The 15,787-nt window shown below is 32.7% G+C and overlaps 1 protein-coding gene across 2 annotated transcripts in view; it reads left to right on the top strand.

Moving 5' to 3' along the window:
- NKAIN2 (sodium/potassium transporting ATPase interacting 2) overlaps positions 1-15,787 on the top strand; it is a gene marked incomplete at both ends in the record, with an annotated part of 979,365 nt that overhangs the window by 368,545 nt on the left and 595,033 nt on the right. The gene's annotated exons all lie outside the window — the stretch shown is intronic.

Genomic DNA, 15,787 nt, shown 5'->3' with positions numbered 1-15,787 from the left:
GAAGGAGACAAAACAAATATTTCATGCTATTAGAAATCATCCAAGTAACAAAACATGAGATTGTTGAGAAAAATATAATAAATCGCTAATATATATAATATGATTTTGGTGTGAAAAATAGGAATGATTTTTAAGGGGTTTGTCTCTGAACCAGCTGTGTCTTTTGACAATTTAAATAAATAGAAACCTATAGAAATGGAACTCCATATGGGACCAGATTCCTTTTGCTTGTTAATATTGCAAAAACAATTGCTAACTGTGCAAATGTGGTTATCCATGTTAAAAAAAAGATTAGAAAGCACTTGACACAAAAGTGTCCTAAGACAAATTAATAATGGCAAAGTGCCAGAAACAAGCATGTCTTTCCTCTCTTGTGGTAATTACTGCCCTTTTGAATCTTGCACACGGAGAGAGGAAAGCTTTTCATCATTGTTCTTCCAACTCAGACATAGTAAAATAGAATGTCGGGAACACAATGAGCCTTCACATTATGGACACTTGGTACTTTGATGTCTATATTTTCTTTTGGAGATACTCCTTTTACTAAAACAATGAGGATTGGAGAGAAGTTTTCCTAGAAGTGGTAATTATTCTAAATGTATTGACTCTTGTTTCCTTGTTCCCAAACTCCCTGCACATCCACACAGACACATGAAAGTGTGTCTTTACTATTTTAAGAAAGAGTAAGCAATTGAGATCTTGGCTTGTAAGCCCTCTGTGGGCTGTTCCTCTTGTGCCTTTTTCTTCAAGGAGACCATCTCCAATTTATAAATTTAATGTTGAGTTAGCAGAACTCCCCTATTCATTCTAAGCTTCAGTTTCTTAGGAAGGAAGCATAATTATTAACTATTGCGGGGTTATTCTGAGGCTCAGTGAATTGAGGTGTGTAAAGCACTTGATGAATGATAAAGCACAATCCAAATGTTAGTAATTGTGTTAGATGATTTTAACCATTCAGATGAAAAGTCAGGGATTCTGTCTTGTATGCAGATGTTTGGCATTTTGTAGACAAACCATTTGAATGACTGATTGAATTTCTCACTTGTCTTTGGAAACTTGACATCACATAACAATTTTGAACATACCGGAACATTTTGTCAAGTAGTGTGGCAGGTTGTTTTGTGAAGACATTTGTTGGAAGAATAAGTTTCTTTTACAGTGGTCCTATAATTAACATTTTAAAATTTCCTCTTGCATTAAATATTTTTAGTATGGCATTTTTTTTGGAACTGCAAATTGTTAATAAGAATATACCCAGATTGTTGATAAGCATATACAGTGGAAAGTGATTCATTGTAAAATTTAACCATAAAATAACGATCTTCTCAGATGACAGGGTGAGAGACAAGAAAAATTACATGTAAGATTAAGACATTAATAGAGAGTACTTCTGACACTGCCTATCCTGCCAATTCTACTCCACTGTTTGTTAGATATGTGGTCAATTTTTAAAATTCTTTTTTCAGAGTTTATTTTTTAGAGAAGTTTTAGGTATACAGCAAAACTGAGCAGAAAATAGAGATTTCATATACCCTCTTTCCTCTCTGCGTGAACAGCCTCCCTGACCATCAACATTGTTATAATTGATGAACCAACACTGACACATCATTGTCACCCAAACCCCATAGTTTACATTAGGGTTCACCCTTGGTGCTGTGTATTCTCTCTATACTAATATTTATCCACCATTATAGTGTAAGACAGAATAACTTACACTTCCCTAAAAATTCTCTGTGCTCTACGTATTTATTCCTCTTTCCCCCCTACGCTGCTTGGAACCACTGGTCTTTTTACTGTCTCTGTAGATTTGCCTTTACCAGATCATCATATAGTTGGGATCACACTAGGCTTTTGGAATTCTGTTCCTTTTGAGATTGACTTCTTTCACTTAGTGATATACAGTTAAGTTTCTTCCATGTCTTTTCATGGTTTGATAGCTTATTTCTTTTTAGTGTTAAATAATGTTTCATTGTCTGGATGTACCTTGCCCACTCAAGGACGCCTTGTTTGTTTCCAAGTTTTGGCAGTTATAAATAAAGCTGGTATAAACATGTGCAGATTTTTGTGTGGATGTAAGTTTTCAATATCTCTGATAAATACCAAGGATTACAATTGCCAGATTATATTGTAAGAGTATGTTTAATTTTGTAAGAAACTGCCAAACTGTCTTACAAAGTGGCCATACAATTTTGCCTTCCCACCAGCAGTGAATGAGAGTTCCAGTTCCTCATCAACATTTGGGGTTGTCAGTATTCTAGATTTTGGTATTTTTAATAGGTATGCATTGATATCTCACTGTTTTAATTTGCAATTTCCTGATGATATATGATATGGAGCAACTTTTCATATGCTTATTTTCCATCTGTATGTCTTTTTTTTGGTGAGGTGTCTATTAGGATCTTTGACTCATTTTTTAAAAATTGGATTGTTTTTATTGAGTGTTAAGAATTCTTATATTTTCAATAACAGTCCTTTATCAGATATGCCTTTTGCAAATATTTTCTGCCAGTATGTGGCCTTTTATTCTCTTGACATAGTTTTTCACAGAGCAGAATTTTTTAATGTTTTCAATTCTTTCTTTTATGGATCATGCCTTTGGTGTTATATTTCAAAAGTCATCACCAAATCCAAAATCATCTAGATTTTCTCCTATGTTATATTCTAGAAGTTGTGTAGTTTTTCATTTATATTTATATAAACAACCCATTTTGAGTTAATTTTTGTGAAAGTGGTAAGGTCTCTGTTTAGATTCTTTTTTTGCCTGTGGATGTCTTGCTGTTCTAGCACCATATGTTATGAAGACTATTGTTTTTTCTCTATTGCATTACCTGTGCTCCTTTGTCAAAGATCAGTTGACTATGGTCTATTTCTGGGCCCTCTATTCTGTTCCATTGATCTATTTCTAAAGTTATGAAGTGTCAGTCCTCCAACTTTGTTCTTCTCCAATATTATGTTGGCTACTCTGAATCATTTGCCTCTTAATATACTATGATCTAGATGTTTGTGTCTCCTTCAGATCTTTGTGTTGAAACCTAACCCTCAAGGTGATGGTATTAGGAGGTGGGACATTTGAGAGGTGATTAATTGAAGAGGATAGAACCTTCATGAATGGGATTAGTGCACTTATAAAAGAGGCCCTAGAGCTCTCTTGCCCCTTCCACTATGTGAGGATGTTAGAAGTCTCTAATCCTGAAGAGTACACTCATCCAACAGTGATAATACCCTGATCTTTGTCTAACAGCCTCCGGAACTGTGAGGACTAAATTTATATTATTTGTAAGCCACCCACACCATACAAACTTTATAATCATTTTGTCAATATCCACAAAATAACTTGCTGGGATTTTGATGGGGACTGTATTGAATCTATAGATCAAGTTGGGGAGAACTAAATCTTGACAATAGTGAGTCTTCCTATCCATGAACATGGAATACCTCTCCATTTATTCAGTTATTTTTTTATTTCTTTCATCAGAGTGTTATTATTTTTTTCATATAGGTCTTGTAGTTGTGTCCATTTTTAAAGTGTGTAAGAAATTTCAAAATAAAGTTGTCCCACCACCACCTGTTTGTTCTCTACGTCTGTGTCTCTATTTCTGCCTTGCAAACTGGTTCATCTGTACCATTTTTCTAGATCCACATATATGCATTAATATACGATATTTGTTTTTCTCCTTCTGATTTCACTCTGTATGACAGTCTCTAGGTCCATCTACATCTCTGCAAGTGACCCAATTTTGTTCCATTTTATAGCTGAGTAATATTCCATTGTATATATATACCACATCTTCCTTATCCATTTGTCTGTTGATGGGCATTTAGGTTGCTTCCATGACCTGGCTATTGTAAATAGTGTTGCAATGAACATTGGGGTGCAATGTATTGGGAGATTGGGATTGACATATGTACACTCATATGTATAAAATAGATAACTGATAAGAGCCTGCTGTATAAAAAAATAAATAAAATTAAATTTAAAAAACAACAAAAATAAATAAATTTGTATCTAAGTTAATGCAAAAAGACTTAAAAATTAATTTTCTATATAATTAGAGTTATATAAATTAATTATTTCACAAATTCTGGAACAATATGTAATATTATACCTTTCCTTGAACATTCTGGTAAATATATATAAAGTGAGTTTTTAAATCTCTTTTAGTCTGTGTGTGTGTATATATGATTGTGTTATGCCATATTTATTTGTTAGTTGTTTGTCAACTAGGTGGTTTCACCTGGTTTAATATATCATATTCTTTCTTTTATGGTTAGTGTTTTTGGGTATCATTTCTAAAAATCTTTGCCTATCTCAAGGAGTTAAACATTCTCTTTAGGTCTGTGATGTATTTCATATTTAGGATTAGAGGTTGAAATTTCTTTTTTTTCCCCCTCCTATTGAATTATCCTGATATTTTTATTGAAAATTAATCAACTGTATATGTATAGGTCTATTCCTGTTTATTCTTTTCCACTATCTTATGTTTATCCATGTGCCAACTCTAGTGTTACAGTAAATGTCAAAATCAGGAAGGATAAGTCCTCTAATTTTTTCTTTTTAACAATTATTTTGTCTGTTTAAGGCCGTTTGGATTTTAATATGAATTTTAGAATCCACTTCTTGATTTATTAAAAAAAAACCTGTGGAGATTCTAATTGGAATTGTATAGAATATATAGGCTTCCAGTCCATGAGCACTGTATGAATCTTGCAATATTTTGTAGTTTTCTGAGTTCAGATTTTGCACATCTTTTGTTAAATATATCATAAGTATTTTAATGTTGTTATAAATTGTATTTTTATTAAATTTAAATTTTTTCTATCATTAGTTTATAGAAAGGCATTTTTTTTTTTTTTTTATGTATCAGCTTTGCATTCTGCAACCTAGTAAACTTACTTATTAATTCTAGTTGTTAGTACTTCTTAGTACTTGGGCTCCTTTACAGAGAAGATCATGTCACTGGAGAATAAAGTATTGTGCCATCCTTTTCAAAATTTATGCTTTTATTCCCCTTGTCTTACTACTCTGAATAGAACCTCCAGTATAATATTGAATAGACATTGTGAGAGCAGACACCATTGTCTTCATCCTAGAAATACATTGAGTCTTTTACTATTAAATTTGAATTTAGCCCCTTTTTTTTTCTTTTTTTTTTTTGAAGTATAGTTGATTTACAGTGTTGTGGCAATCTCTGCTGTACAGCAAACTGACTCAGTTATACACATATAGACATTCTTTTTTAAAATATTCTTTTCCATTGTGGTTCAGCTCAGTATAATGAATGTAGTTCCCTGTGCTATACAGTAGGACCTTGTTGTTTATACAATCTATATATAATAGTTTATATCTGCTAATCCCAAACTCCTAGTCCTTCCCTCCTCCAGCCTCAAGCCCTTGGTCTTGCAAATGGCTTTTATGAAATTGAGGATCTTCACATTTATTCATTCCTAGTTTGCTGACATTTTTTCATGCATAGTTTTTAATTTTGCCAAATGCTTCCATCTATCAAAATGATTATATTATTTTTCTACTTCATTCAGCTCTTTTGGTAAATTGCATTTTTGGGGAGGGTTGAGTCAACTTTGCATTCATAAGATAAACCACACTTGGGCATGATGTATTATCGTTTTTGAATATTGCTGAACAATATTTGACAGTATTTTGTTGAGGATATTTCTGTCTATTTTCATGAGGAATATTGTTTTATAATTTTCTTTCCTTGTAATGTCTTAACTGATATGGTATCAGAGTCAATATAGTGTGACCCTCCTCTGTTTTTTTGTAAGAGTTTGTGTAAGAATGATATTTTCTTCTTAAACGTTCCATAGAATTCACAAGAGAAATAATCTGCACCTTGAGGTTTCTTTGTGTGAAGGGTTTTGATTAAAAATTTAATTTTGGTAATACAGAGAGCTAAAGAAATTTTTTATTGCTTCTTAGTTTTGTTAATTTGCTTCCTCCCCGCAGGTTATCTTCCATTATATCTAAGTTATCATATTTATTGGCCTAAGGTGTTCATAATATCCTTTTATTACCCTTTAGATATCTGTAAGATCTAAAGTGGATTCCCTCCTTATTTTTGATATTGGTAATTTTTGCTTTCACTCTTTTCTTGCTAGGGGTTAATCAAATTTATTAATATTTTCAAAAGACTAACTTTTGCTATATTAATTTTCTCTATTGTTTGCCTGTTTTCTATCTCATTTATTTTTGCTCTTAATCATTGCTTTCTCTTCATTTACTTTGGACTACTTTGTTCTTCTTTTACTTTCTTCTTATAGTATTAAAATAGGTTATTGCTTAATATTTTTTTTTCTTTTTCTACTTTAGGCATTTAAAGCTATAAGCTTCTCTCTAAGCATTACTTTCATAACATTGTGCATTGTTAATATATTGTATTTTCATTATCATTCCATTGGAAAGATTTTCTAATATTTCATTGTGATTATTTCCTTGATTCATGCATTATTTGACACTACATTATTTACAAATTATATGATAGTTTTCTACATATTTTATTGTTTGTGAGTTCTAGTTAAAATCTGTTTTGATCAAAGAAAATATTCTGGAAGATATCAGTCTTTTGAAATTGTGTATTATCTTATGGCCAGGCATATGATCGATTTTGGTGAACATTTTCTTTATACTTGAAAAGAATTTGTATCCTGCTGTTGTTGCATGTAGTGGTCTATGAAGGTTAATTAGGTTAAGATGATTGATATTGTTGTTTAGATGTGATATATCCTTACTGATTTTTTGTCTGTGTATTCTGTCAGTGGCAGGGAAAGGCATTTTAATATCTCCATTTGTAATCATGATTTTTTCTATTTTTCTCATTATTTCTGTCAGTTTTTGCTTAATGCATTTTGAAGCTCTGTTCTTACTTAAATACACATTTAGTATTATGTCTTCATGATTAATTGCCACTTTTTTCATTATTTCTTATTCTCTCATATTTGTCTTGATTTTACTTAAGTACTTTATTAATATAACCAGACCATTTTTTAAGCTTACTCTTTGCATTCTATAGTATTTTCCCCTTTTCTTTCAACATATCTGTTTCTTTATATTTAATGTTCATTTCTTGTTGACAACATAGAATTTTGTTTTCCTTTTTTATCTAAACTGGCAGTATTTGCCTTTTAATTAGTGTGTTGCTTCATATACATTTAATTTAATGGTTGGATTTAAATCTACCATCTTACTATTTGACTTTCATATATCCCCTGTTGTTTTTATTTAATTTTTGTTTTTATTCTTTTGCTCCCTTCCTGCCTTCTTTTGGGTTAATCAATATTTGTTCATATTTCATTTTATGTTCTCTATGTCCTAGGTCAAAAGTGGCTTAAGTATTGATTGAGGTTTTCATAACACACCATGTTATCTTCTGTCTTTTTATTTCTGTATGCACTAGTACTAGGTTAATTTACAAGATATTTCTAATAGGGTGTCCATTTTACTACATATAATGGGAAGGAAAGAGAGGAGTTAAGAGTTACTTTCAATTTTTGATAACCTCTCATGCCATTTACTGGAATAGGGCATGCTGGAGGATGAGAAACAAGAATTGTTAGATATAACTTTATACATATATAGTTTGAGATGCCTCTAAAATATTGAAAAGAATATGTCAAGGGGTACCCTACGTATAAGACTGTGGGGATTAGAAGTGAAAGTTTTATTTTATTTATCTTAAAATGTTATTGAACTTTTTCATTTTGAGCCTTTATATGTAAAAATACAAATAGATGGAATACATTTTTGTTATCCAGGTCATATTCTTAAATAATGTTAAATATTTATAAAATTAATGTATAATTAATGCTAAATAATAATAAATATTTTCCATATTTATTACATTCTTTTGAATAGCCCTTTTGTCTTCCTTTAAAAACATTTTAAAGGTAAATCAGCCTCTGCAAATAAAATGCTCCTGTTCCACAGAGATCATAGAACAAATCAGTTCCATTTTAATTTTGTCTAATTTTGTGGGATCTCATTAAACCTGGATCACTTTTCATAGAATGCATTGATTCTAAAGATTACTTTGTCAGATTTAAACGTGACAACTTGTATTATTTTCATAAAACTAGTTAACTCAATGAAGTGTATACAAGTTTGAATCTGTTTACAATGTGAAAGAAGTTCAGTGTTTTTCCCCCTCCTATTCAGTATCTTGCCCGAAAGATATAGCAAATGATCATTCAAACACTTCTTGCTCAGCGTTTGATTTAAGATTCCTCGTGCAAATGTGTATTTCTTGAAAGGAATCCTGAAGACTTCTCATTTGCATTTGAGTAAACTGAATCCCAAAGAGCTGAGTGATTTTTCCAGTGAAGTCACTGATAGGGTGGGACTTGGGTCAAGCAAGGTTTTCTTACTTTTCCTCTTCTATTTTATTTTCCTAACTATTTATCAATGGAGGTTAATTTTTGCATGATCTCAAAAATCTGTAGTGGATTTATGAGCTATTGAGTCATACAGTTAATTTGTTTCTTCATTAAATAACTTTAAACTGCTATTTTGTGTGTGTTTTATATTCATCTCCCTTTTCCTTCACTCTCACACTCTTTTCTCACCTAATTTGCTACTTCCTATTTGCTTGAGAAACATTTATATTAACCATATTTTCTCCAATATATAATATTCCGTTAAATTTGTATCATAATACGTTCAGTCCTTAGTGAACACATATACATATCTGTCACTAAAAATTATTATGAATTTAAGAAAAGCTGTTCCTTTCTAACAAACTGGTGATTAAACCTCATTCGCTGATTTGAGATTCCAGTCTTGTTATATTCAAATGTATTTTTGAAATACTAGCTTCTTTTCATTTATCAGTTGAAAAAATAAGTAGTTGTCAAACAAGTAAATGTTACTTGAACTACAACACTTGACTATCAGTCTATATGTTAGCAAAAGTATTAATCATAAATAACACAACAACAATTAACATACATTGAATGTTTTCCAGGTTATTTATATTACACACATTATTCATCATAACAACTCTATAAAAGAAAAGTACTATTATATTCCCCATTTTATAGATGTGGAAACTGATACTTGAAGAGATTGTAAAAAATGCCTGTGTAGCTCATATAGTAAATAATACAGTAATCCTTTAAACAGAGTTAGTTTTACGCCTGAGTTTGAGCCTTCAACTACCATGTTTCTACTCCCTGTTAATCCTGAAACAGGTTTCAACTTGTTTGTTCATATACCCAACCTTTGCATCTTCGTCAGACATACTTTTGTTTTTTGCTTCACACTAACGTTCTCACACATTCAATTTTACATTAACTTTTATTTACTGTATTTACTGTCCAGCTTCACAAAGCATTTGAAATCATACGTTTTGATGTTAATTATTTTTGCAAAGTTCATCGAACTCTCTATTAGACAGTCAAACAGGGCCTGATGCAAAATATATTTTATCATGGTGATATTGAGCTTATATTTAGAATTTTCTTTATTAATAAGTTTTGGGCATTATCATAAATAACTGGGCTAAAATTTGTGGATTTTCCTTACTACACAAAGATGAATTAGACCTGAACTCATTGCCATGAGATATAGGCATACATAAGAAAAATATTCAAGAATTATTGATTTAAGTAAGTAAAAGTATTAGGGGTGTTATCTGTAACATAAGATGAAAAATAAAATGTCTTGACTGTGGAATAGTAAGCTTATAGGTGTCCTTGTCAATATTCTTTAGAACTTTCTTTAACAATGTGTTTGTTTAAAAGGTAGAAATATTATTTGAGAATTATTTATTTTTACAACTCACATTCTATACCCAGCTTTTATTTTTAAATATCACATTTATTTTTTACTAAATGTTTTTTGTCTAAAACTCAGAAATGTTAGTATATTTCCTTCCCCTCTTTCTTTCTTCCTTGTTTCTATTGTCTCTTTCTCTCTCTTACCTTTTTATATGGCTTTGTGTATACTACATTCTTTGTACTCATTTTTAAATTCAATTTCACTAAGATTTTCATAAAGTAAAATATCACCCTTTAGGATGTACTATTATATGAATTTAGACAATGTATACAGTCATGGAAACACCACCACAGTCAAGGTAAACAAATATATTACCATCTTCCCCAAGAGTTCCTTCATGTCCCTTTGTAATCAGTACCCCTTCCCTTACCATCCCAGGCAACCACTGGTCATTTTTTTGTACAGTTTTGTGTTTTTAGAATGACACATGTGGTCTTTTACCTCTGGCTTTTTTCAGTTAGTACAATGCTTTTAAGATACAACATATTGCTACATTTATCAGTACTTCATTTTAATTAATGATGGCTATTGCATGACTGCTAATCCTATTGTATGGCTGTAGAAACTCAGTAGCTACTGATGCATATAGCATTTACATACAGGAATGGGCAGGTTTCAACATCTACCAGGTCACTATATTGGGGGATTGAGTCACTCTGGTCAGGAATTGCCTGGGTTTGGGTTTTGACATTGCTGTGTTTCCTGGTAGTACACTACAGGTTTGAAATTCCTCTAGAGATGGGGCCATCTTTGTCTCGTGCTTAAGGTGAAAGCTGGGATGATGGAGGGTTTTTCTCAGTATTAATTCTCCACAGAGGCTGGCCTCCCTTAAGGTTCTTGCCTTTCCCCACCAGTAGACAGCTCTTACTTGGTACTCCATGATAGACCCATGGAGAAATGGGGGTTCTCTGTTGTTCTGCCTCAGCCATAGTTTGGGGGAAGATATGCATCCTGGGTTCTGGGTAGGGAAGTCTCAGCATGCCTGCCATTCCTCCGCTTGGCAATCAAACTCTCCCTGCCTTGTATGTATCTGTTTTTGACCTTGATCTTGAATAGGTGTTTCTGTTCTTAGTGATAGGAGATCCAAGCTTTGAGTGGTTGTAGGATCTTAGGTCCAATACAGTTTCTTGTCCTTCCCCTAAGCCTAGTGGGCTTTGTTTTTCTACTCTTTCCCCAGCCACAGTGCATCTTTGCTGCCTCTTCCCTATGTCTTAAGGCTTTTTGCTTTGCATGAGAGAAGAGTCCAGAAAACTATAAGGCATTTGTGCCTGTACTCACGGCTGCCAATCTCCTCTAGACTCCCTGCCTCACCTAGGTTATCTCTTTTCAGGCTCCTGTCCTGCCCCCAGTCTTTCTTCTTAGCATCAGGTGAACACTGCTGGAGAGAGCATGCAAATGAATTTGAAGTCCCCTTGTGTGTAGGGTCTGCAGCTATTCCAAATGGATACACTTAGCCCAAACTTCTGGAGCACCTTGTTAAATTTGTAGTTAATTTTTTTTGTCTCACTTATGGAGGCCCTTGCTTCATCTTTCCATGTTCTTCCATGTGAGGTGTCCTACAATTTATTTCATTAACATGCTATGTTTAGATTTATTTTTCAAAGCCTCCTACTAAAATTTTAGTTAGATGACAGGATTATACTTTGCACAAATAGTAGCAGTGACAGTACTTCTCCCAAAAAGTACTTGTATATAATCCTTGTTAACTGAAAAGAAAAGGAAAAAAACAGGAAAACAAAAGGAAGGAAAAGAAAAATCCATTCCATTAGTAATAAGTTTCCTTCCAAACGAGTTGGTACAGTGCATTTTTTAAAGAATCATGAAAGGGGAGTGTAAGCTCTGGCTGTGGTCCCATGTCCTAGACCTCTGCGGCAGATTTCTTATCTGGAATGCACATTAAGTTTTCTGCTTCAAGGATGACCAGTGCTCAGGGCTCACATTCATTCTCACTCTTAAATTTTGTGATGCTGCTTTTCCTTGTTTGACATCTTCAAAGTGAAGAGTGTCATTGCTAGGGAAGCATGAAGATATAGTCAGTCTCAAAGGTTGTCTTGGAAAACCTACAGGAAGGTCTGGTCTTATTGCAGCAAAAAAATGTAAGGAAAAAGTATTAATATGCATTTCTACACAAAGAATTTCTTTCCTTAATTGTTTAAAGATCACATTTTGTAAAACTGTATAATATGGGATGAGACTGTACAATTTAGCATTTTGAATGCAATAACTAGAAAATAAATGATCTGAAAATTAACTTGGTGCTTGGAATATAATCAAGAAATAGGAGTGCTTTTAGATTTAATTGCTGAGACACTATTTTAGCATGGCATACCAAAACATATTTCATAGTACTAGTGATGGTTCAACCAAAACAAATATGTGTTCAAGGAGAAATAGTCTTGAAATAAATATTCCTTGCATCAAATCTTGTATAAATATTATCATTTAACATTCTGAAATCCTCTTTTAAGTGATTTTAAAAATTTAACTAAAGATAGAAAATACAAAAAAAAAGTTAGTTTAAAAAAATCAATAAACAAGAGACCTTGTTCACAAATAGCGAAGATTTGAATGTTGTATGTTTTATACAGGCTCTATCAAGTTTTGATTATCCACATCCAGATGACAGTTAAATAAAGTAAATTATGAATTAACTTGTCAATGAACACTTACCACCTCTTTATTTATTTTTACTTGCCTAAGGCAGCCAATAGCTCAGAAGAAAGCTTCTGAAACTATACCTATAGTCATTTCCTTAAGCTCAGAAATATTTTTTGTAAGAGCATAAATATTTAAATTTGTCATAGCCATTCATCAGTTTGAGGGGAAATCTTATCTATCTTGGGTATGGAGTAAGGGACAAAAAATGTACTGCTTGAGGCAAGGGATCCTAACTCTGTTTTGTTCAGTGTCCCTCATTCCCAATGAAGCCTCCCTGTTTGAAGTCCTGTGTGTTTGCTATTTTCAGATTTTTACATTTGACCAAAACCCTCAAAATGCATTTCTAAAACAAGTATATAAGGTATTTCTCCACTTTTCCTTTAAACCATGGAATATTTACGTTGCCAACCAATTCAAGAGTATCTTAGATAAACTTCATATGTACATTTCCTTTTCCAAGAATTAAGAATTAAATTATAAGAACAGCACAGTAAATTGTGCCTCGTCTTTTCTCAGTGAGGCTTGTCCAATTATTTGAGTGTACTGTACTTTGAAGTTCATAATCATTACCTTCTTTTTATTCTAACTTTCAAAAGTGAGGACCTGATTACTGCCATATGACTTGTGCAAATATTCCACTTTGCAATATGTGCTGCATATAAATGTGTGGTTTGTATAGTAGGGGGTAAAATGGACAGCCTCCCTGCCATCTGTGTGCTAATTAACCAGTGTCGAGCACAGCCTTGTCATAGGAAAAAGTCATCTTCGTTTCTACAGGGTGCAAATTATGTTGCCAAGAAGATCACAAGGACAGGGTCAAAGTTGGCTGTCAACAGTGGTTCTTGGTTTAGTTTTTGCTTTGAAAAGTTACAGGAATTTTCAAATAAAACAGACTAAACTACACTTCTTTATTTTATATACCTACATAATGAAGTTGTAAGCATAAATAAAACAACATCCTTTTTATATACTAGTACATATTTTTAACTGGATCAGTTTCTTTATTTACTCTAAGGATTGCATACGTGGGGGAGGGATTAAAGTATTACATTACTTATACATAGAAATATAAAATAATCTGTATTAATGGTTCTTTTGCTTTCCAATGCTGGAAAAAGAGATGAACCAAATGCTCAATCAAATAGAGTATACCTTTAGAAAAAAACACAAGGTATTTGTAATTTTAAATATAATGACCCATGAATTAACTCTTTGGTAAGGTAAATAATAAAACTTAAACACTTTAAGGCATATATTAGTGTTAAAATTCAGGTCAGCACCAATGATTCTAATTAGTAGGAATCCTAGCAGGAGAAGTACTTAAGGGAAATTAGTTACCTATTGTTGTTAACTATAATTTAAAAATTTAATAATGTTTGGCAATGTTTTGTTAGCAAACATGGATGTATGTGTATCTGTAATTTGTGTCGTAGTCTGCCAATGGTATTAAATAATTGAAAATGAAACATCACAATATTTTGTATATTATATCAACATAATTACTCTCATAATTAAAACCTCAGAAAAGTTGGAAGGATAGCACTTCACTCCTGTGGGCGTACATAGAGCAACAATATTATTCCTCACATCTTTTCAAGCATGTGCTACAAAGATGGGGAAAATAAAAGAAGAATCATCAAATGGTGCCTAAGTGGTCTGCCTATGTTGTTAGGTGATTTCTTTTAACCGAAATGTTCTCAATTTGGAACTAAAAGTATTGACTTCTTTTCTACGAACGTGAGAGAAGAATTACTTTAAACAGAATAACATATTATTTATTTTCTGCATGCCAGTTGTGCTTTGGTACTTTTGTTGGAACAAATTTCCATTAACATTTGAGCTTTTAAAAGCATATTTTATCAAAAAATGTGGTTAGCTATAATTTTCATGCTACCTGTAAAAAACTATTCAAGGCTAGTTTTGCTCATGGGCAAAGTGGTAGTGAATGGTATGACTGGGGAAACACTGAAATATGCTTCTCCATAAGAATGTGCATTCCTGAAAAATATGAACCTTTTAACATGGAGGGTCATTATTTTGACTTAAGGGGCTCTAGAACGTCTCTGCAAAAAAGAAGAATGTGATTTTTCCTAATATTAGACATTAATCCTTTAAGGTAAGCATCCATCAGTACATTACATCATTCTAAAAAACTCACTTGAGATACCAGTTCCTCTGTTAAGATTTCTTCTTCCCAAGACCACCTCTGTGTTCCCACAGCAATTGACTTACAGTCTTTAGAGGGCAGAGTCCACGTCCAATTCTCTTTTGCATGCACTGGACCTAACAAAGACCATTAAGTATACAAAAACTTATTTAATGAGTGAATAAAGGAACATGCATCCATTAACCTGTTAAACTGTCATTCTTCTTTTTTTTTCAGTTATACATATACATATATTCTTTCTCTCTTAGATTCTTTTCTCATACAGGCTATCACAGAATATTGGTCAGAGTTCCCTGTGCTCTACAGTAGGTCCCCGTCAGTCATCTATCTTATATATGGTAGTGTGCGTGTGTTCATCCCAAGCTCCTGGTTTATCCCTTCCCCCAACATAGTGCAAATCCTTGAGAGAATTGGATTTAAGACAATTTGGGTAAAAGGTCTTATCCTGAGGGGAAAGTGTCCAGACTTTGTAATTGGACAGGCCTGCATGGGAATTCTGGTTCCATCATTTATTGGCTGTGAAAACTTAAATTATTGAAGTTTTCACCTCAGTTGTGTCTTGCTAAAGAATAGTGTCAAATATGGTGCCTTGCAAACCTGTTGGTAGAGCTGGACACCTTGTTTCTACAATGCCTGACAGTGCCTTCTTGCATGCAATAGGTGCTCAACAAATTATAATAACTCCTCTTTAATGAAGGAAAAAGATTTCCAGACCTAGCAAGGATCACAAGAGCTTCAGGAGAAACTTATGAGATGGTTACATATAGTATTATTGTAGGCTTTTTGTAGATTTTCTTAGCTGAAGACGTGGAAAGAAATAAATGCTGGGTATATACACTGAGAAAACCACAATTCAAAAAGAGACATGTACCACAATGTTCATTGCAGCACTATTTACAATAGCCAGGACATGGAAGCAACCTAAATGTCCATAAACAAATGAATGGATAAAGAAGACTTGGCACATATATACAATGGAATATTACTCAACCATAAAAAGAAACAAATTGAGTTATTTGTAGTGAGGTGCATGGACCTAGAGTCTGTCACAGAGAGTGAAGTAAGTCAGAAAGAGAAAAACAAATACCATATGTTAACGCATATATATATGGGATATAAAAAAAAATGGTACTGATGAACCTAGTGGCAGGGCAGGAATAAAGATGTAGACA

Source organism: Mesoplodon mirus, assembly GCF_964341445.2.
Source record: "Mesoplodon mirus genome assembly, chromosome: 10".
NCBI lineage: Eukaryota > Metazoa > Chordata > Mammalia > Artiodactyla > Ziphiidae > Mesoplodon > Mesoplodon mirus.
Note: the sequence above shows the minus strand (reverse complement) of the source record. Positions and strands in the feature narration are given on the sequence as shown.